At 37.9% G+C, this 23,402-nt stretch overlaps 1 pseudogene; it reads right to left on the bottom strand.

Moving 5' to 3' along the window:
• Window positions 1–12,153: 12,153 nt before the first annotated feature.
• Window positions 12,154–16,905, bottom strand: LOC128777767 (tigger transposable element-derived protein 1-like; annotated as a pseudogene).
• Between the last annotated feature and the right edge of the window lie 6,497 nt (window positions 16,906–23,402).

Below are 23,402 nucleotides of genomic sequence, written 5' to 3'. Positions count from 1 at the left end.
CAGTAGCCCTGACTGTATTTACTGTCACTGGCAGCAGTCGTTTCTCTTTGAGAAAGGGCTGCATGCTATTATACCCATCATTCAAAGGGCCATTTATCAGGAAAAGCCCTTCAGGGTACAATAATGTTAAAAGAAAAAAACCTTTGTGCTTACAGAGTGTGGTGAATGGGACTCAGTACGTTGTCTGTTCTCCTTCTTTGAACAAGCCCGGTGCTGTGGGCCAGAATCTCTGTGACCTAGGGAGGGTCACTGGGAGGGCAGGCTTCTAGAAGGCTCTAGGCAAATCAGGGCGGAATCCCTACAGCCACTGATGATCAGAAAGCGGCTGGTGTTGGATCCAATAATGGGAAAAGGAATCATTTCCTTTGGAAAACCTGACTTTCTTGCTATGAAGTCACATATATGTCCTGTAATCTCTTAAGGCAGCGATAACTCTTTTTCAACCTCATCCTATTGGCTATGACTGAACCTCTGGCTTGTACCGCAGTGAGCCCTCTTCAAAATATAAACTGTTCTTAAGCTCACTGTTCACACCAGGGACACATATGTGTATTGGACAAGTCAAAAAGTCCTGGCTGCAGAAGATAGGAAAAAAAAAAAAAAAAGTACAGGGTGGTTGGGGAGGAGAAATGAAAATTCTTTGACTTTATGTGAATATACCTAAGAGGTTCCAGTCAGTATAGGCACTTTGTATCTTGATGTAATACAATTTAAAAGATATCTCCAAGCTAAATCTCCCAAAGTTCCCCAAAGAGGAAACACACACACACACACACACACACACACACACACACATATATACACACTTATATACACATTATATATATACATATATATACACTTATATACACATTAATATATACATATAATATATATGTGTGTGTATATATATTTATGTGTATATATATATGTGTGCGTGTGTGTGTGTATATATATATGTATATTCCGTATCTTCAAGGAAATAGTTTGTCTTCTTTTTTTGGAAAGAAAAATAACAATGAAATTCTTTTTTTTACCTGTGATAAAATGTTCAGGTTTGGTAACTTGATTTGTCCTATAGAAGAGTATGGATTTATGAAAAAGGCAGAAATAGTCAAACACTGCCACCTGCTGTCACTTTTTCCATATTTACTGTTAAAACAAGTTTATTTGGCCTTGGTCACATAGAGGCGAAGCTGTTGTTCCCAGGTTTCAGCTGGCATCTGAATCACCTGGTGGGTTTTGAAACCCACTCCAGGGTTTTTGATTTGGTCGGTCTGGGTGGGACCGGAGAATTTGCATTTCCAACAAGTGCTTCCGTGCTACTGCTGCTGGTTCAGCCCTGATCTATTTAAAAATGCCAAGGATGCCCTTCGTTTGCTTGCCGAAAGGTTTTCAGACAAAAGAACTCGGCTTCGATGGCTCTGTGAAGATTTACATTTTACCGCTTATTCTAATCTATCCTATGTAAGGACATGGGAAGAATAAGTTGTCTGTGAAAGCCAAATCTGAAGGAGTATGATCAGAGGTGTAATCAGTCAGGTGTACCCATTGCTGTGCTTGAAGCTGAATGATTATAACAGAAGATCATGGGATGAACTGAGCTGCAGGGGATTGTTTATATAAAGAAATGGCTTGGCCTGGAATGTGAAGGACCCACCCATATGTTAGAAAACTGCTCTCAAATCAAATGGATAGTGCTGGTCTTTGAAGGTCTGGGCAGAGTCCCAATTTCTCTGCCTCTCTTTCATATGCCACATGTTAATTTGTCTTCAAGATTCACTTACTCTAAAAAAGCAGATGGTCAGGAGTGTGAAATTTTGGTGGTATTAAGTGCTCTCATTTTTGTCATCACCAATGTTTTCAGTAAAACTGGAGACTTCATTGATTAAATAACTCACTGAGCAAACCTCAGCTTTTGAACTTCAGAAACTGACAAGAAGAGAAGGAATGTGTTTTACCACTATTTTTTTTTATTGCGGTGAAAAAACACATGACATGAAATTTACCGTCTTGACCATTTTTAAGTATATGGTTCAGCAGTGCTAAGTACATTCACATTGTTGTACAACAGATTTCTAGAATGTTTTCATCTTGTAAACTGAAACTGTGACCATCAAACACTAATGCCCTCCCCTTCATCATTTCCGACCTTGATAACCACCTTTCTACTTTCTTTATCTACAATTTTGACTACTTTATAAATTTCATCTGAGTAGATTATATAGTATTTGTCTTTCTATGATTGGGTTAGTTCATTTTGTCTAATTTCCTTGAGGATCGCCCATGTACATCCATCCATCACATGTGACAAAATTTCCTTCATTTTTAAGGCTGCCTAGCCTTCCATTGTAGGTGTATCCACATTTTCTCTCTATGTTCATCTGATGATAGATTGGTTGCTCCCTCCTCTTGGCTATTGTGAATAATGCTGCATAGAACATGGATGTACAAATATCTCTTTAAAACTCTGTTTTGAATTCTTTTGAGTATATACCCACAAGTGGGATTGCTGAATCATAAGGTAATTTAAAAAAAATTTAGAGTAAACTCTATACTATTTTTCATATGACTGTACCATTTTACATATTCACTAACAATGTAGAAGGATTCCAATTTCTCCACATCCTCACCAATACTTTTTATTGCCAATAACTTTTTTTTCTGTTTACTTTATAGTAGTTGTGCTAATGGGTTTGAGGTGATATTCATTGTGGTTTTGATTTGCTTTCCTTTTATGATATGTGATGATGAGCATCTCACATGCCATTATATTGACTATTTGTATATCATCTTTGGAGAAATGTTTATTCAAATCCTTTACCGATATTTAAATTTAGTTACGTGATTTTCTTGTTGTTGTTGACTTGTAGCTCTTTATATATTCTGGATGTTCACCCATATCAAATATATAATTTGCAAATGTTTTCTCCCATTCTACAGATTGCCTTTTCACTTTGCTGATTGTGACTTTTGATGCAAAAAGTTTTTAAATTTGATGTAGTCCCATTTGTCTATTTTTGCTTCTGTAGTCTATGCTTTGTTGTCATAGCCAAGAAATCATTGTCAGATCCAATGTCAAGAAGTGTTTCCCCTGTACTTTCTTCTAAGAGTTTTATCACTTGGGGTCTTCTGTTTAGGGCTTTAATACATTTCAGTTTAGTTTTTGTAGAAAGAAAAATAAGGGTCCAACTTCATTTTTTTGCATGTGGATACTTAGTTTTCCTAATACCATTTGTTAAAGAGATGGTCCTTTCCCCCATTGAATGGTCTCGGCATTCTTGTCAAAAATCATTTCATCATACGTGAGGGTTTATTTATAGACTCTCTATTCTATTCTCTGTTCTCTATTCTTTCTATTTGATTATATTCAATTGTATTCGATTGTGTTGTATTCCATTCTATTCTATTCTATTCTATTCTATTCTATTCTATTCTAATTGTCTGTCTTTATGCCAGTATCATAACATTTTGATTATTGTAACTTTGCAATATGTTTTGAAATCAGAAAGTGTATGTCCTCCAACTTTATTCTTTTTCAAAGTTGTTTTGGCAATTCTGGGTCCCTTAAATTTTTATATGAACTTTTGGATGGGTTTTTCTTTTACTGTAAAAATAACATTGGGGTTTTGATAGGGACTGCTTTGAATCTGTCGATTGCTTTGGGTAGGATTGACATGTGACCAATATTTTCTTCTAATACATGAACATGAGATGTCTTTCCATTTATTTGTATCTTTTAAAATTTCTTGCAGCATATTTTATAGTTTTTTAAATTTTTTAATGTTTATTTATTTTTGAGAGAGAGAGAGGGAGAGAGAGAGAGAGCCAGAGAGAGAGAGGGAGACACAGAATCCAAAGCAGACTCCGGGCTCTGAGGTGTCAGCACAGAGCCTGATGGGAACTTGAACTCACAAACTGCAAGATCATGACCTGAGCTGAAGTCTGATGCTTAGCCAACTGAACCACCCAGGTGCCCTGATATACTTTTCAGTGTATAATCTTTCACCTACTTGTATTCTACAACTTTTCTGACCTTATTGGTTTTTCACAGTGTATTATTTTTGGTAGAATCTTTAGGGTTTTATACACTTTTTTAAAAGAATTTTATTTTATTTAAAATTTTTTTTTTAACTGAGAACAAACTGAGGGTTGATGGGGGGTGGGAGGGAGGGGAGGGTGGGTGATGGGTATTGAGGAGGGCACCTTTTGGGATGAGCACTGGGTGTTGTATGGAAACCAATTTGACAATAAATTTCATATATTGAAAAAAAATAATAAATAAAAAAAATAAAAAAATTTTTTTAATGTTTATTTTTTGAGAGAGAAAGACAGAGCATGAGTGAGGGAGGGGCAGAGAGAGAGAGGGAGACACAGACGGCGAAGCAGGTTCCAGACTCTGAGCTGTCAGTACAGAGCCCGACATGGGACCTTAACTCACAAAGGTGAGATCATGACCTGAGCTGAAGTCAGGCACCCAGCCGACTGATCCGCCTGGGTGCCCCTAGGGTTTTCTACTCTTATGTTGATGTTAGCTGTGGCTTTTCATATATGGTCTTTTTATGTTGAGATGGTTGCCTTTTATTCCTAATTTGCTGTGGGAGTTTTTATCATAAAAAGGTGTTCATATTTGTCAAATGCTTTTTCTGATTTAATTAAGATGCTGTGTGGCTTTTGTCCTTCATTCTGTTAATGTAGTGTATTACATTGAGTGATTTTCATTATGTTGAAAATTCTTGCCTTACAGGGCTTTAATCATTTCTTTAAGTGAAGTGATTCTGTTATTTTTTTTCCCTTCAAAATGATCTGACAAGATATTACCGCTGGGGGAACTGCGTAAAAGATAGTGGGATATTTCTGTTATTCCTAACAACTGCATGTGATTCATCAATAATCTCAAAATAAAACTTTTTTTTAAATGACCTTAAGCACATAGTATTAAATCAGAACACATTCATGAGATCCCATGTGTCTGGGAAAAAAAAATTGCTATTCTTCTAAGTGAGCAAAAGTATAACTTCAGCTGACTCTTGAACGACACAGGTTTGAACTGTGTGGGGCCACTGCCTTGAAGATTTTTTTCCAATAAATATAAGTACAGTACTGTAAATGTATTTTTCCTTCTTATGATTTCCTTAATGACATTTCCTTCTCTCTAGCTTACTTTAAAAATTCAGTATATAATACTGTAACATACAAAATATGTGTTAATCGACTGTTTATATTATTGGTAAGGTTTCCAGTGAACAGTAGGCTATTAGTAGTTCAGTTTGGACGAGTCAGGAGTTATACATGGATCTTCAACTGTGGGGGAGGTTGGTGCCACTAGCCTTTGTATTGTTTGTTCAAGGGTCAATCGTACTTTCTAATAGTTTAAGTAATTGTGCCTTCCACATGCTTCTGCGGGTTCTTGCTCGCTCTCATTCTCCTCTTCACTTTTCCTTTCATTCTTGCCGTTCTCCATGTCTTCCTCTCTTATATGCTTGTTCGTACACTCTCACACTAGTTTTTTGAGGACTAGGAAACACAAAGTTTTCTGGTTCCAGTTTTGCTCTGATTATTTCAGGAATTATCTATATCTATGGTCATGAGTGAACCAATATGAAATCTAATCTGACTTTGGGACAGATTCAAGTCATTATTGCATTTTAAATTTTAACCAGATTTCATTCTATAGCCCTGTATTTCCCAATTTGAAATCTTTAGTAACTGTATGTGGATTTACGTGGGGACTAATGACAAAGGAGATAAAACTTCTTTTAAGAGTGGGGAGCCTGGGTGGCTCAGTCAGTTAAGTGTCTGGCTTCAGCTCAGGTCATGATCTCATAGTTTGTGGGTTCAAGCCCCACACCGGGCTCTTTGCTGACAACTCAGAGCCTGGAGCCTGCTTCAGATTCTGTGTGTCCCTCTCTCTTTCTTTTTTTTCAACGTTTTTTATTTATTTTTGGGACAGAGAGAGACAGAGCATGAACGGGGGAGGGGCAGAGAGAGAGGGAGACACAGAATCGGAAACAGGCTCCAGGCTCCGAGCCATCAGCCCAGAGCCTGACGCGGGGCTCGAACTCACGGACAGCGAGATCGTGACCTGGCTGAAGTCAGACGCTTAACCGACTGCGCCACCCAGGCGCCCCTGTCCCTCTCTCTTTCTGCCCCTCTCCCACTAGTGTTCTGTCTCTGTCTCTCAAAAATAAGTAAATTAAAAAAATAAAAATAAATAAAACTCCTCTAAGAGTAAGCAAAATGTCACACACACTTCAAGAATAAAGGCAAACTTCTGTCTCTACTGTATAGTGTTATTTCTTATGGATTTTTATAATCTAATGAAAATTTGTTAGCCCTTTAGGGCTGCTGGGGAATCAGCATGGTAAGACCAATGAGGTCAGGTGGAAATGGGTTCAAATTTTAATTTCGGCATTAGTCATCTTTGAGATCTTGGAAACTTTTTTTTTCTTTTTTTGAAAACTAGTTATGCATTTATAAAATGAGGCTATGTAGTGTATAAATTCAGCCATCTATAAATCTGTAGTAGATTCATCTCTGGTAAAATTTTTAAATGGCCACAAATTCTTTCCTGTCCTAGATCCAGAGTAACTTTGAAGCTCCTCCAATCAAAACTTCTCTCCAGCTCTTTCATTTGGACCGATCCTGTGACTCGCTTTAACCAACAGGAGAGTTGCAAATGTAATGCAAGCAGAAACGTGGAGATTACTTATGCTCTGGGACCTGATGGCTTGATGCTCTTGGAATGAAGCTGCCAAGCTGCAGAAACTGCGAGCGGTCAAGCAATTTGTTATTAAGAATTTCAAACTTTAGGGGCACCTGGGTGGCTCTGTTGGTAAGCGTCCAACTTTGGCTCAGGTCATGATCTCACAGTTTATGGGTTCGAGCCCTGCATCAGGCTCTGTGCTGACAGCTCAGAGCCTGGAGCCTGCTTTGGATTCTGCGTCTCCCTCTCTCTCTGCCCCTCCCTTGCTGGTGTTCTGTTTCTCTCTCTTTCAAAAATAAATAAAAACTTAAAAAAAAAAATTGAAAAAAAAAAGAATTTCAGACTTTAAGAGAAAAACAATGATATCTGGTTTCTTAAGTGAACTTGTACAAACTCAAATAAGTATGTTTATAGTCTCTAAAGAAAAACTAAAAGTCTCTCCCATCAAATTACATTTCAACTATATTGAACTCCTGTAATGGGGAGAGTCTAATTAGTGCACATTTACCATCTTCTTACTTGCTAGAACATTCTTAGCCTATTCTTTTTCTGCGGTTTTAATGATACAGGTGTTAATTAATTTTGCCTTCATGTAGATCACTGAATACCAAGGAGCCTCCACATAAATAGACAATGTTTTAGGGTTTTTTAAGTGTGGCATCTCCTGATTGTGCTATATTCAAAGAGATGCAAAAAATGTGAATGCTCAAGAAAGAATATGCATTGTTAACCTTTCTGGAAATTATTCTGCATAGCTGATAGGCATTTCTCAAATCCTTTCCCCAGTATATGAAATTATATAGCCTTTGTTCAGCCCATGATAAACTTTCTATCAAAGCTTTTAGTGGCTTCGAAAGCTGCCCAATTGTCATTCTGAGAAGAATTGGTTTATTTTGTCATGCCTTTCCCTTTCTTTCTTTCTTTCTTTCTTTCTTTCTTTCTTTCTTTCTTTTTTCTTTCCTTCTTTCTTTTTTTGTGTCTGTTTCTGCTCTTTTATCTGCACCCATTAAAAAATGTTAATCATTCAGTTCCTGTTTCTTTCCCCAACTTATCCACAATGGGAGAGATTTATGTATATGAAGCTCAAGATTTGCAGTTGAAGGAAAGGTACACAAATATAATACTACTAAGTAGTATTGCAGAATGATTGATATGACCCACAGTGCTCTTTCAGTGGAGCATATTTTTTCAAGTAAGTTTTGCTTCTTTAAGCCAGAAGTTTTTTTTTTTTTTTCCAAAATGGGTTAAACATATGTTAACACCTTATTAGAATACCATTCCGGGTACCATTGGCCAATGGAAATGTCAGTTTCACAAGGTGTGAACAAATATATTCATGAAGGAGGTGTGTCCATTATCATCATTATCATCATCAACAATTAACTTTTATCACACACTGCCTAGGTGCCAAGCATTGTGCTAAGTACCTGATGAGTACTTCCTTGCCTTACCTCTTAGCAACTGCCCCAGCTATTCCTGGAAAAGGTTCAAGGCAAAAGACTGTAGCTCCTTAACGGAAGAAAATTGCCTCCATAATCCTAACTGCTCTTTAAGGATAGATTGTGGGCATTGAAGGCCCGTTGTGTTCTGCTCAGAACTTTGCTGTGTTTGAGAGAACACCAATGGTGGGCCTGCATCTCTGTTAGAGACTGAGATTTGGAAAGCTTTTTGTGGCTTAGTGAGAGAACTTAGGACTCTTTGGGCAATAAGGCAAGAGGTAATGCAACAAGAAGAAAGGAGTTGTACTGAGAAGGAGTCAGCAAATGCCAAGTGTTCGGGAACTTGAGAAGTATGGAGCAGATTCTAGTGATTTGGAGGTCAAAGCAAACAAGGACATTGTGTCCAGTATTTCATGGAACAATTAGTTTAAGGGACCTGTCACTAATGAATAATTACTAGATAATTTTAAATTACTTTAAAAAGAAATAATCAGAAGACATATACAGTAATGTTTTGCATACACGTATATGTATATCTATCTATCTAGGCTCAGCAAAGGCATAACGTTGAAGTGAATTATGTTATATCCATATGGTGATATATTATGGAACCTTGTAAAAATCACATTTATAATCATAACGAAAAAGAAAAATGCTCACAATATTATAGAAAAGTAGAATACTACATATAAATGCAGAACGAGCCAAATTTTAATAGGGAAAATTAGAAAACTGTACATCAAATGTTTATTTTTTGAGAGAGAGAAAGAAAAAGAGAGAGAGAGACAGAGTGCAAGCAAGAGAGGAGCAGAGAGAGAAGAGACACAGAATCCGAAGCAGGCTCCGGGCTCCAAGCTGTCAGCACAGAGCCTGACCCTGGGCTCAAACCCAGGAACCATGAGATTGTGACCTGGGCCAAAGTCAGAAGCTTAACCAACTGCCACTCAGGCACCCCTGGAAGACTATATACATCAAAATATTACCAGAGGTTCTCTCTAGGTCATAAGATGATAAAATATTATTTTCTCCCTTCATTTTTATGTAATTTTTTCACTTTTACAATGAATATGTTTCACTTCTTGGAGATTATACTTTTTAGACTTTAATTCATAAGGTATCATTTTAATTAAAAAATAATGTAAATAGTACAAAATTCATATTTGGGGAATATGTGAGTAAATGATAAATATTATAAAAAAAAGAGTACAGCAGATTCGAGTAAGGAATCAAATAAGGAAGCTCAGATTTTAGCATGTCAAAAAGATCTACGATTGTCTCTATTTATTTATTTATTTTAAAATGGTTATTTATTTATTTATTTTGAGAGAGAGAGAGAGCGCGCGCGTGCGCATGAGCAGGGGAGATGGGGAGAGGGGCAAAGGGAGGAGAGAGAGAGAATCCCAAGCAGGGGCCATGTCCAGCATGGAAGTAAACCCGTAGAGCTGGAAACAGGGCTCGATCTCAAGACTGGGAGATCATGACCCCAGATCAAGAGTTAGATGCTTAGTGTCATAAAGCAGTAACAAGAAATAAAACAGGCTGAAAAAAATAAAGTCAGATGCTTAATCAACTGAGCCATCCAGGCTCCCCTAAAATTATTTCGTTTGTTAAGTACTCTCTGCCATAAAAGGTTAGCAACCCATTAGAATAATAATCCAGTGTTACAATTAAAAATCCTGCAATGGAGTTCAGGTCATAATCCTTTGAAAATAACAATAAAAACAAAACAAAGCAAAATAAAAGAAGATGAAATGCATAATAAATACAAAAATGAAATAAAAATCTTGGTCTAAGTTAGAATTACCTTTAACCACTTAATAAATGTAGTCTAGATCAAGGACTCACAACCTGAGGGGGTGGTTACAGAATTATGACAAATGCTTCAAATGCATGTAGTCACCAAGCACTACCTGCCTCCTGAAAAATACCTCACACATATGCACTATCATTTTCCAAATACATTTTGAATTGAATATCATTTAATACCAAGGAACATTTTAAATTTTGTTAGATGTGATAATGGCATTTGGTATTTTTTTTAAAAAAATGTTCTTTTTGAGATATACACACATCTACAGGTGAAACAACATGATGTAGGATTTGCTTTAAAAATATTTCAACAGGGGTGCCTGGGTGGCTGGGTCGGTTGAGTGTCCGACTTCAGCTCAGGTCGTGATCTCGTGGTTCATGGGTTCGAGCCCCACATCCAGCTCTGTGCTGACAGCTCAGAGCCTGGAGCCTGCTTCGGATTCTGTGTCTCCCTCTCTCTCTCTGCCCCTTCCCTGCTCATGCTCTGTCTCTCTCTGTCTCAAAAATAAACATAAACATTAAAAAAATAAAAGTATTTCAACAAAGGAAAGAAAAAGGAATAGTCAAGCAAAAGCAACAAAGTATTGATAATTGTCGAGGTTATATAGAGGCTCCCTTATACTACTCACTCCACTTTAGTGAATGCTTGCAATTTTTCATTGATATATATATTTTTAAATTTAAGGCAGTCATTATATACAAACCCTGGCAATTGTTGAATTGGGTAACTTAAAAAGAGAACAATTAATTTTTTCAGAAAAACATTTAATGGAGAAAAACATTCAATTTTCTATTTTGTAAAAGTGTTATCTCAGTTTTCAGGATGCCTTTTTTATCTGTTAGTGACTCTTGCCATATGAGGTTACAGGTCCCATGGTCAAGTAGCCAACTTACCAAGAATGTATACTTCATGCCTTGCACATGGTCAATTTCTAGGCACAGAGTCAAGCATTGCAAAGTAGCAATAAAAGGAGCGATCTTGGCGGTTCCGCAGTGCTCCCCCAAAAAAGATCATGGATGACAGAAACCATTGCTCTGAAGAGCTGAATGAGAATCTCTTTTATTCCTCGGGTAAAATATTGGTCTCAGAAACCCAGGATTACGATTTTTTTGAAAAAGGAAACCAACTTACAATGATAACAAATTGCCAATGAGCAAATGGTTTATAATATTTGGGAGTAAAACATTGCCTGTTTGACAAATGAACATTGATTCTTAAATAACTGTAGCCACAGAGTCAGCAGGATCAACGGGTTTACCAAGATCAGAGGCCATCTCTCAGTGAAGCAATTCAAACTGCTTACACAATTTTGCTGGAGGTAAAAAACCAAAAAGAATACAAGAGTTTTTAATGGTTTTTAATTGAATTTGACTAGATTACGATTACTTGTGCTCACTCAGAAAGATGTCCTCAAGTCTACAAATTTCAGGACGATTAGTATTGTTTTAACAAAAATGAGAAGATGGGTCTTCTGGAAAGACATAAAGTGCAATCTATGATTTTCCATTTTATTCACTTCATTATTAACCTTGGTAACCAACCATGAGAAATCAGCCATTGCTCTCAGTGCTGACCACCAAACCTTGATTCCCCTCGCAAAATGTGTCACACTTGAGATTTATAGAGCAAATGCACTCATAGTATGATTGAAATTTTAGAAGATGCCCAGGAGCCTCTTTTGAATGCCATTTTATATACTAAGCAAATAAGGAACATTCTATTATGCTTCTTTGTTTTTTATTTCTTATTATCACTTGTTCAAGCTTCTGACAGCCCGATATAAAACAGAAACTTAAAAGCCACATCGTTACCCCAACATAAATGACTGACCTGGTCTCAGTTTATCTACCCTCCAGTTTCTAGAATGTACCTTGATCATTCAGTAGTTCGCTCCCACAGCAAAGTACTTTTAAATCACTTTTCTTTTGTTAACAAATACATCCTGCACTGGATGCTAAGAATACAAAAATGAATAAGACACAGTCTCTGATTTTAAGGGGCTCTAATACAAATGGGATATGTAGATGTGGAAACAACAAGCACAACTCCAGCAGCTAAGTGCTGCAGTAGAGATATGCAAAGGCGTGGTTTCAGACAATGAGAATGAGATTAAAAGTAATTAAAATAACAGTTTCGGGAGTCTGAAATTGTACAGGTACCGCTTACTGACTTCTAACATACAAAGAGGGAGAGGATATATAGGTAGAAAAAAAAGCAGACTAATTTCCAAAGAACTTCACTGCATCATCCAGCTCAAAGCTCTGGGACTCTTCAGGCTCTGGGCCAACCTGAATTAGGGATATGATTTTGGTCCGCAAGCTCGTCAGATCCTGAGATGGTGGTGAGGATTCTAAGAAGACAAGACAGAAACAAACATGAAACATGGAGGGTGTGGAACGGTGGCTTCACAAATTCCTTCCATATCTGCATTTCTCAGGCAGCTTCTCTTTCAGTCCCTGATGCACTTTGGTTCAGATCTCAACCCCCTTTGTTAATCTCTATTTGGATTTTATGACCCAGTCCGTTCCTGGACTGTTTCCTTCATTGCTAGCTGAACCCCCAGAACACTGCGTCTGGTAATTTACCTCTAGGATCACCTACTCCAGCTGTGTCTTATTGCCAAGCCCAGGCCGGGGAAACTGTTGGTCTTTTACCACTTGAGGAAGGACAGGGGCCATGCTATGGTATGGGGGTGTCACCATCTCCTTCCTCTAGGCCACCAGACTGAATTATAACACACCTTTTCCAGTGCATCTGGCTCTACATTTTGCACATTCTCATTCCTGCCGCAAGTGTCCGGTGTCCTCAGGGTTCTTCCTTGCCCTGTTTCTCCGGCTAAATCATTCATTCCAACCAACGTTTTCTTTTAAAATTCTTTTTAAACGTTTATTCATTTTTGAGAGGCAGAGAGAACATGAGCAGGGGAGGGCAGAGAGAGAGGGAGACACAGAATCTGAAACTGGCTCCAGGCTCTGAGCTGTCAGCACACAGCCCGACGCGGGGCTCGAACTCACCAACCGTGAGATCATGACTTGAGCCGAAGTCAGACGCTTAACTGACTGAGCCCCCCAGGCGCCCCCCCCCCCCACCAACATTTTCTGAACAGTGCCCAATGTTCCAGAGCTCTTCAGTTTCCTTTTCCAATTATTGATCCCCATAGAAATGAATGCCTCATCCCTCCAAGCCGATTTCTGCTGAGAGAAGTTAGTTCATCTATAAGAGAATAATTTGCAAGTACACTTGAGACAACTTCAAAGATTCCCAGAAACTTGGGAGAAGAATTCCCAAAGATCAAAAGGAAGCTGATCCTATGTTAAGCCGGAAGCAGAGGGAGTGAGATAAGAGGTTCCTCCAGCGGGTTCACAAGAATACCTCACCAAGTCCGTCCCTAGAAGAACTCCAATTGTTATTAAAATGGATTCAAAGGAAAAAACTGCATAAACCATTACTTTCCTCCTCTTCAGTAATACTGAAGTTTTAAATCTTCCAACTGGCAATACTCTGAAGGAACACCAGAGGGCGGTCGTTCCATTTTAACGGTTGGGAATCCCTCTAAAGTCCCGTCTCTCGGAGAACCCAATCTCACAGATGGATTCCTCTAAGAGCTAGTCCACGAAATAAAGTGAGAAGGAGCATGCCTTGTAGAGAAACTGCGGTGTAACTTATTACCCTTCCACATGAAGATATCATCTTGCACCGAATGTGTGCAAACTGAGCGAATATGAGGATTATTCCAACTCTAAAAGGGGCCAACCTTGAAGAGTGGTCAAAGCTTTAGAAAACAGTGGTTTGCTTCATGTTGTGGTAGCTGCCCTGCTGGGAAAAGGCTTCTTTTCTGCACCTTCCTACTTGACAAGTGTGGTGTTGTTACAAAGATCTAGGAGAAGCAATACTTTTCAGGGGAAAAAAAAATACAGGAAGTATCCCTGTTGCCACATAAAAACAAGTATACATAGACACATGCGTACCTGCATATAAGTGCATATAGGCAGATGTGTACTCACGTGTCTCTTTGCACAAATGAGAGCCCCTCAAAAACCATGATCATTCTCTCAAGTGTTAATGTTACAGATATTATTTCGTCATTACTTCACTACTCATTTACAGCACTTTTGCTGGTAAGTGGGGCTGAGAGTTTTGGTGACTGAAAGCTTAGCTCCTTTTCGCTGTCGCGGAAGAGTGTGTCACACGTGGATCGAGGGCCACCGGCTGTCCCTGAGGAAGGTGCCTCAAGCCCGCTCCTTCCAAGTGGCTCTTGCCATGTTCCCTTCTGCTAAAACCTGCCCATATCCACCTGACTCCAGCACACCTGATCTCCGGATGCCTCATATAAATGAAAGTTTGTCAAAAAGTGCCAGAAACTAAGTATTAGAAAGAAAATGACTGATTTGTTAATGAAAGTATGCCCCTCCCCCTAATATCTCAACAATGATTTTAAAAAATGAACTGATCGGGTTAGTGGAGTTTTATTTATTTGTTTCTTTGTCTCTTTGTTTATTTGTTTATTTGCAAACCTAGACTTCTTTTAATCTCCTCACAGAAGAACTCCTGAACTCCTTAAAACCTCTCTTAAAGATAAACTAAGATGGTTACCTTTGTTCCCAAATGCCAAAGTTTTATTTTCTGGGAAGCTACATTTAACATTCAAAAATTATTCTGTGATTTCCCATATAATAACAGTTAGGGGGGTGTGCAAATACAATGGACTCAACATATACAAGTAGTTGAAGGGACTTGAACTTGTAAGTAAAGTCCTCTCAAACCCCAAAACATTTTAAGTACACTGAAAACATTGTAAAAATTCAAAAAATAACATTAAAGCCAAATAGCAAGTGATTGCGAGTTATGACTAATATCAGCAAAATCAATGGAGGTTCGACTAAATTAAATCTACAAAAATCTGGGGTTGGGAATACATATTCATAATTTCTACAGATGCCAAGGCACAAATATTCTACCTAGAGAATCTCTCATCAATATTCAGGCAGATATCAGATATATTGTGAGTTTGGTTTCAGACCACCTCAATAAAGTGAGCGAAAGAAATTTTTTGGTTTCCCAGTGCATATAAAAGTCATGTTTCTGCTATACCATAATCTATTAAGTGTGCAATAATATGTTTAAAATGTGCATAGTTAAGTAAAAAATACTTTATTGCTAAAAAAAAAAAAATGGTTGCCATAATCTGAGCTTTCAGTGAGTTGCAATCTTTTTATTGGTGGAGGGTCCTGCCTGGATGTTGATGGCTGCTCGCTGAGCAGGGCGGTGATTGCTGGAGGTTGAGGTGGCTGTGGCAATTTCCTAAAATAAGACAAAAGTTCCAACACTGTTTGACTCTTGCTTTCATACGCAAATTGTCTACAGCACGTGATGTTGTTTGATAGCATTTTACCTACGGTAGAACTTCTTTCAAAATCGGAGTCAATCCTCTCCAACCCTGCTGCTGCTTTATCAGCCAAGTGTATGTAGTATTCTAAATCCTTTGTCGTCGTTTCAACAATCTTCGTGGCATCTTCACCAGGAGTAGATTCCCTCTCAGGACACCACCTTCTTGGCTCTTCCCTAAGAAGCGACTCGTCAGCCATTCAAGATTGACCATGAGATTGCAGCAATTCAGTCCCATCTTCAGGCTCCACTTTTAATTCTAGTTCTCCTGCTGTTTCCACCACACCTGCACTTACTTCCTGTCAGAGTCATCCCTGAACCTGTCAGAGTCATCCCTGAGGGCTGGAATCAACTTCTTCCAAACTCCTCTTAATGTTGCTACTTTGACCTCTTCCCGTGAATCGCCAATGTTCTTAATGGAATGTAGAATGGTGAATCCTTTCGAGAAGGTTTTCAAATTACTTTGCCCACATCCATCAGAGGAATCACTATCTGTGGCAGTGATCACCTTATGAAATGTATTTCTTAAATAAAAAAAATTTGAAAGTTGAAATGACTCCTTGATCCACGGGCTGCAGAATGGCTGTTGTGTTAGCAGGCATGAATACAACATTAATCTCATTGCACAGCTCCATCAGAGCTCCTGGTTGGCCAGGTGCATTGTCAAGGAGTAGTAATACTTTAAAAGGAACTTTTTTTTTCCTGGTTTTCTTTTTCTGAGCAGTGGGTCTCAACCGTGGCCCCAAATACTCAGTGGATCATGCTGTAAACAGATGTGCTGTCGTCTGTCACATTTATAAATGTGGTTCCATTTATAAAGCATGGGCAGAGTAGATTTAGCATAATTCTTAAGGGCCCTCGGATTTTACAGATGGTAAGTGAACATTGGCTTCGACTGAAAATCACCAGCTGGATGAGCCCCTAGTAAGACGGGCAGCCTGTCTTTTGAAGCTTTGAAGATAGGCATTGACTTCTCTCTAGCTATACAAGTCTCAGATGGCATCTTCTTCCAGTAGAAGTCTGTTTCGCTGACACTGAAAATCTATTGCTTAGCGTAGCCACCTTCGTGAATGATCTTAGCTACCTCTTCTGGAGAATTCGCGGTGGTTTCTACACCAGCACTTGCTGCTTCAACCTTGCACTTTTCTGTTACGGAGATGGCTTCTTCCCTTAAACTGCACGAACCAAGCTCTGCTAGCTGCAAACTTTTCTGCCACAGTTCCCTGTTCTCTTTCAGCCTTTGTAGAATTGAAGAGAGTTAGGGCTTTGCTCTGGATTAGCCTTTAGCTGAAGGGAATGTCATAGCTGGTTTGATCTTCTATCCAGACCACTCAGATTTTCTCCCTATCAGTAGTCAGGCTCTTGGGCTTTCTTTTTACTCGTGTGTTCCCTGGAGTAGCACTTCGATTCCTTTCAAAAACGTTTCCTTTGTGTTCACAACCTGGCTAACTGTTTGGTGCAACAAGTCTAGCTGTCAGCCTATCTTAGCTTTTGATGTGCCTTCCTCACTAAACGCCATCATGTCTAGCTTCCAATTTAGAGTGAGAGGTGTATGACTTTCTTTCACTTGAACACTTTAAGGCCATTGTAGGGTTTTAATTGGCTCCATTTCAATATTGTTGTGTCTCAGGGAGTAGGGTGGCCTGAGGAGAGAGATTGGGGAACACCCAGTTGGTGGAGCAGTCGGACACACACAGTGTTTTTCGATTAAGTTTGCTGTTCTAGGGGCGCCTGGGGGGCTCAGTCGGTTAAGCGGCTGACTTCGGCTCAGGTCACGATCTCATGGTTGGTGAGTTCGAGCCCCGCGTTGGGCTGTGTGCTGCCAGCTCAGAGCCTGGAGCCTGCTTCGGATTCTGTGTCTCCCTCTCTCTCTGCCTCTCCCCTGCTCAGGTGCGTTCTCTCTCTCTCTCTCTCTTTCAAAGATAAACATTAAAAAAAATTATTTTTTTTAAGTTTGCTGCTCTGTATGGGGCACTGCTCATGGTGCCCCACGACAATAGTAACATCAGAGATCATTGATCACAGATCACCATAACGAAGTTAATAATAACGAATGACTTTGAAATACTATGAGAATTGTCAAAATGTGACACAAAGACAAAAAGTGAGAAAAAAAACCCTCAGAAAAATCGCTTCAATACACTTCCTTGGTACAGGGTGGCCACAAGCCTTTAATTTGTAAAAAAAAAAAAAAAAAAAAAAAAAAGCAGTATCTGTGAAGTTCAATAAAAGCAAAGTGCAGTAAATGAGGTGTGCCTGGATAATGCCGTGTAAGCTAAATAAATCAGAATTGCAGCTTCAAAAGTTAACTGCATTTGGGGGGTGTTATGGCACAGGGTATATTTTAATGTATTAGAGAGTTTTGATCAGACAGATTTGATACTTGCTTAGTTTCTATTCTAGTGAATATTTCTTGCTTATCATCCGGTTTCCCTGAATCTCATTTTCCAAATCTGAACCAACAATTACAAAAAGCAAATATTATTAAATAACAAACAAGAAAATATGTCCAACTCCATACAGAAATGTAAATTAATACATATTATATAGAAAAACCTTAAAAGATTGAAGTATTTTTAAATCAATGAAATACCAGTTTTTTAAATTTTTTTTTTTTAACGTTTATTTATTTTTGAGACAGAGAGAGACAGAGCATGAACGGGGGAGGGTCAGAGAGAGGGAGACACAGAATCTGAAACAGGCTCCAGGCTCTGAGCTGTCAGCACACAGCCCGACGCGGGGCTGGAACTCATGGACGGCGAGATCATGACCTGAGCCGAAGTCTGCCGCTTAACAGACTGAGCCACCCAGGCGCCCCCCCAGTTTTTTTAATAAAGATGGGATAAAACCAATATATTCACATAATTCTAGTTTTAATAAATGTTAAGGCGGTAATTTTGAAAAGCAATTTTGGCTAAGAGGGTTCAAAGGCAAGGTTTTATTCACTCAGAGATTTAAAAGATAAGTACCGAGTACCTGTAATACACTGGTTTAGGGTCTGGCTGGAAATCGATGGCTGGACTAATGTTATACACTAGATTTGTCCTCATGTTGCTTGCTGTCTGGTATTATTTTAAATTGAAAGGAACATTGTATGCACATGCATATCCTCTGATATCCTCCAAACATAATCTAAATGCCCAACAATTGAAATGGGAAAAAGAAATTTTAGCTTATCAATATCTTGTAAAACCATATAACCACTAGAATTAAGAATAAAGCAATAAGAAAAATGCTTCTGGCATGGTATTTTGAATAACAAAAATAGGAAATGGTAATATGCCAAAAACAAATCTGTATGGACGAAGTCTAGAAGGGAATATTAGAGTGAGAGAATTAGGTGAATTCAGTATTTTATATTATATTCCCCATTTTTGTCACAATGCTTTTATATAGTAATTTGAAAGCATTAATAACAGAAAAATAACATCTTGACATCATGGAACTTGCTGTGCCTGTGTCACATGATTCTTCTAAAAAATCTCATGTTTCCCAAACTGCATTTCATTAAGAATTCTGTATAGTTTTAAAAAACTGATATTTTAATTGGTTTTTTGGAAATTAATCTATGAGACTTTTTTTTGCTACTTACATCAATCTAAGGATACTTTAGTTCTCATATTTTTCTATTATACCTCTGCTTAATATGCTGGGTCAAATGAGTTTGAAAATGCCAAGTTAACAGATGTGAAAATCCTTTGAAACCTGTCAAATATGTTGTAAACACAAGATTTTATTAGTATAATGCATAGTTCCTTCGATCATCTTCTTTTGTTTGTTTGTTTCCACTAAGAAGAGTCGTTTTATACAATTTTTAACTCGGAAAAACCTTTCTTCTGTTGCTTCTCTGTATGGGTAAGAAAGATGGACTTCTTCAAAGGAACGTGTGAAGACACAGTTGGTTTATTGTGTTTAGAACAGATTTAAGGAATGGCTGATAAAGTAAGTCCTTATGTCATGAGAACCTTGAGCAGTGGGAGATGGCGCCCCAGGATGATCCACCCACATCACACCCAGTGTGACCTTGCCTGAACCCACACACACGGGAAGGCCCTTTGGATACTTTTCTCCGGCAAAGACAGAACATCTGAAATTAGGAAGATGCGTGCAAGAGGGGGCTGTGTTGGAGTTGCGCGCCCCACTGGCCAGCAACTGAGAAATGGAGATGGGCATTTCAGTTCAAGACATGATAGTCTGTTTTCTATATTCTGTTTTCTATATTCTGTTCATTTTGCTACTTCTTTTCCTCTACGAGAATGGCAGTAACCAATAGAGGCTGTAAATTATTCAGGAAGTGGGGAGCTGTGTCCCACTGGGCAGCTGGGATGGCGGGAGGGGAACCCCCAGGGCAGCACTAACCAGGAGAGGTATGCAGGCTGAGATATGCCCTGGAAGAGGAACTAAGCACATAAGAGACAGTGTGATTCCCCCTATTCCAATCACAGTTGGTATGTCCTGTCCTTGTCTGGTTGTGGCAGCTCGACCCACTGAATGATATTGAAGAAAAGTAGGCAATTTTGTCTTGATGTGAATTTCAAGTGAACGCTTTAAATATCTTACCAAGTTGTGTGATGTTTGCAAGTGTTTTGTATTCTTTTATCATGTGGAAGTCGCCTTCCACTCGTTTTTACCGAGAATGTTGATTAACGAATGAAGTTTGGGTTACATCAAGAGCTTTTCTTGCCCCTGAGATAATGATATGATACTTTGTCTTTTTAATCTGTGAATATGTAAATCTTTTTCCCCTGAAATATATTGCGTAATATTTCAGGCATACAAACAAATATAACAATGTGTGGCCACTACCTAGCATAAGAATACAAATTTAACATTAGGAGTGAAGCCGCCATATCCCTCTACGTGATTGAATTTTCCTCTTCCTTAGTGATAGTTGCTACCCTCATTTTGAGGTTTATCATTTCCAACCATTTCTTCACACTTATATTAACTAGAATATATTCACCTACACGATACAGGTTTTGCATGTTTTTATGCTTTATAGAAGTAGCGCCAGGCCGGATGTATTCCTCTGCAACTCACAATTTTCAGTCAACATCATATTTTTAATTTCATTCATTCATTCATTCATTCACTTTCACTGCTGTATAGTAAGTCATTAAATGCATGTATCACAATTATTGTTCATTGTTATGTTGTTTAGCATTAAGATAAATCTTCCCATTTTGGAAATGTTTCCCATTTTCAGGGCATCTGGGTGGCTTAGTTAATTAAGCATTCAACTCGATCTCAGCTGAGGGTTATGAGTTCAAGCCCCATGTTGGGCTCTGTGCTGGGTGTGAAAATTACTTAGAAAAAGATGTCTCCCGTTTTCTTTTAATATAAACATTGCTGTTTAGAATTTTGTATTTGATTTATGTACATGAGTCAGAATTTTTCTGGGGATATAGACACGTGGAATTTCTGAGTCCTAAGGTATATGTATTTTACCAAACCTCTGTGAAATTGTTTTAACAGGTCACACTTCAAGCATGAGTATATAGTTTTAATGCTGTTCAGCATCTTCCATGACAATAAATATCGAGTTTTTTCCCCCAATCCAATGACCGTGCAGTTGCATATCTTGTTGGCTTTGTTACATATTCCAGTTTTCCAATGAGTATCTTTCCATTTGTTTACCAGTCATTTACTGCCCTCTTCCTTCAATATACGGGTCATATTCTGTTGTCTATCATAAATAGACATATTTTATTTGTCTACCAGATTGTCCCTTATTGGCTTATTTTTAAGAGTTACTTATGTGTTCCATTTTAAATCCCTTGTTGTGTACATGCACTAACAGTACCTTTTTTTCTTTTTGTGGTTTATATTTTTTCCCTACTTATAGGGTCTTGTGTAACACAGAAAATTTAAGTTTTGATATGATCAGTTTTACCTTTTTTAATAATTTGTGCTTATTGGGTGTTTTTAGAAAAACATTTACATCCTATAATTGCAAACACATTCTCATATACTTGCTTTAAAATTTTCATTTTTTCTTTTTATGTTAGATCTTCAATATACCTGCAATTGTGTGTGTGTGTGTGTGTGTGTGTGCGTGTGAGAGAGAGTAGAGTGAGAGAGAGATTATTTTCTTTTCCTTCTGCAACAATTATGTCAGCACACACATCTTTTTCCACTCCTATGCAATGATAGCTCACCGTAGCTTGATATTGTCCATATTTCTTATTTTAGTTATTCTAATAGATGTGTAATGTTATTTCATTATCTTAATTTGTATTTCTCTAATGGTTAATGATGCATAACATATTTCATGTGCCTACCATTTTATTTATTTATTTATTTATTTATTCAACCGCCATTTTATTTTTTATTTTTATTTTTAAAGTAGGCTTCACTCTCTGACCTCAGCCATAGCAATCTCCTACTTGACACATCCCCAAAGGCAAGGGAATTAAAAGCAAAAATGAACTACTGGGACCTTATGAAGATAAAAAGCTTCTGCACAGCAAAGGAAACAACCAACAAAACTTAAAGGCAACCAACGGAATGGAAAAAAAATATTTGCAAATGACATATCGGACAAAGGGCTAATATCCAAAATCTATAAAGAACTCACCAAACTCCACACCCGGAAAACAATACCCAGTGAAGAAATGGGCAGAAAACATGAATAGACACTTCAGCATTCAAGTCTTGATTTTGGCTCAGGTCACAATCCCAGACTCCTGGAATTGAGTCCTGCATGGGCCTCTGCACTGACAGCGTGAAGCCTGCTTGAGATTCTCTCTCTCTCTCCCTCTCTCTGCCCTTCCCCGCTCATGCTTTCTGTCTCAAAATAAATAAATAAACTTAAAAAAATAGATATAACAGGAAATCAAATAAAGAAAATCAATGAAGTCAAAAAATGTTTCCTTTAAAAGATCAGGATGATGGATAAACATCTCGCTAAACTGACAAAGAAAAAAAAAAAAGAGAAAACACAAATTTCCCACACCCAGAATGAATGAGGATGTGTCTCCACAGACACTGTGGTTAGTAAAAGAATAATAAAGGTATGTTACCAACAACCCTGCATGATGTTAAAATAAAATAGAATGGAGACCAGGTTTGACAATCCCTCAAGCAGACAAAACCATTTAAGCCATGTAAGAAAAACTTAATCCAGCTTATTTCATGAACATAAGAGCAATTTACCTTAGATTGTTTCTTGTAAATGTCATAAAAAAAACTTGTTATCCTAAAATGATGCAAGATAATCAGCATTAGGCAACCCCCTGCCATCTGGAAACCCCTGGTGTAATAACCAGTCATTGTAGAGGTTAAACAGCTTCCTCATTTTTCACTTTTTAAGCCACCCAGTATAATCATGCCTCTAAGCTTCATGTTCGTTTTGGATTTGAAGTATCTCTGCTCACAACTGGTTTATTTCTTGCTTAATAAATTATTCATATCAAAAGCAAAGCTCTCTAAATCTTCTTTTGATAATACATAAATTCAACAACTTAGAGAAAGGAAACGAGTTTCTTGGAAACTACCACAACTCAACCCAGATAAAATCACTTGAATAATCTACTACTATTAAATTAATAGTCAAAAACTTTCTGAAAAAGACATCTCCTGGTCTAGATGCTTTCCCTGGTACCTTCTAACATTTATGAAAAAAAATACATCAGTCTTTCATATCTCTTCCAGGATATAGGCGTAAGCTTCACATTATGCACAAATTAATGCATAATGAATCATAGATTTAAATGTACAACAAGAAACTATAAAGCTTTAGTTTTAGTTTTCACTTAACCATTACTGGAAGTCCTTTCCTGAAAGTCACTTCTTTTTGAACCCATTTCTTTACCTATAAATTGGAAGACTAGTATCTCTTAAATCAGTACCCAGAAAATTGTTGCAAATATCAAAAGAAAAAAGGCATATGCAAACTATTATTACTATTCTACAATAATATTTCTCTAATCTTCAATCAGATAATATCCACCATTCAGATATTAATAAAGAAGATATTTCATGCGGTGGTGAGTTCTTGAGAAATATCACGATTCAGAGAAAGCAAGCTGCCAGATCTGGATTACTAAGTTAAGTTTAATAAATAACTCTGTGTTTAGAGCAA

Source organism: Panthera pardus, unplaced genomic scaffold, assembly GCF_024362965.1.
Source record: "Panthera pardus isolate Hobbes unplaced genomic scaffold, ASM2436296v1 HiC_scaffold_17, whole genome shotgun sequence".
In the NCBI taxonomy this organism is placed as follows: Eukaryota; Metazoa; Chordata; class Mammalia; order Carnivora; family Felidae; genus Panthera; species Panthera pardus.
The sequence above is the reverse complement of the archived record's forward strand: the minus strand, read 5'-3'. Positions and strand labels throughout refer to the sequence as shown.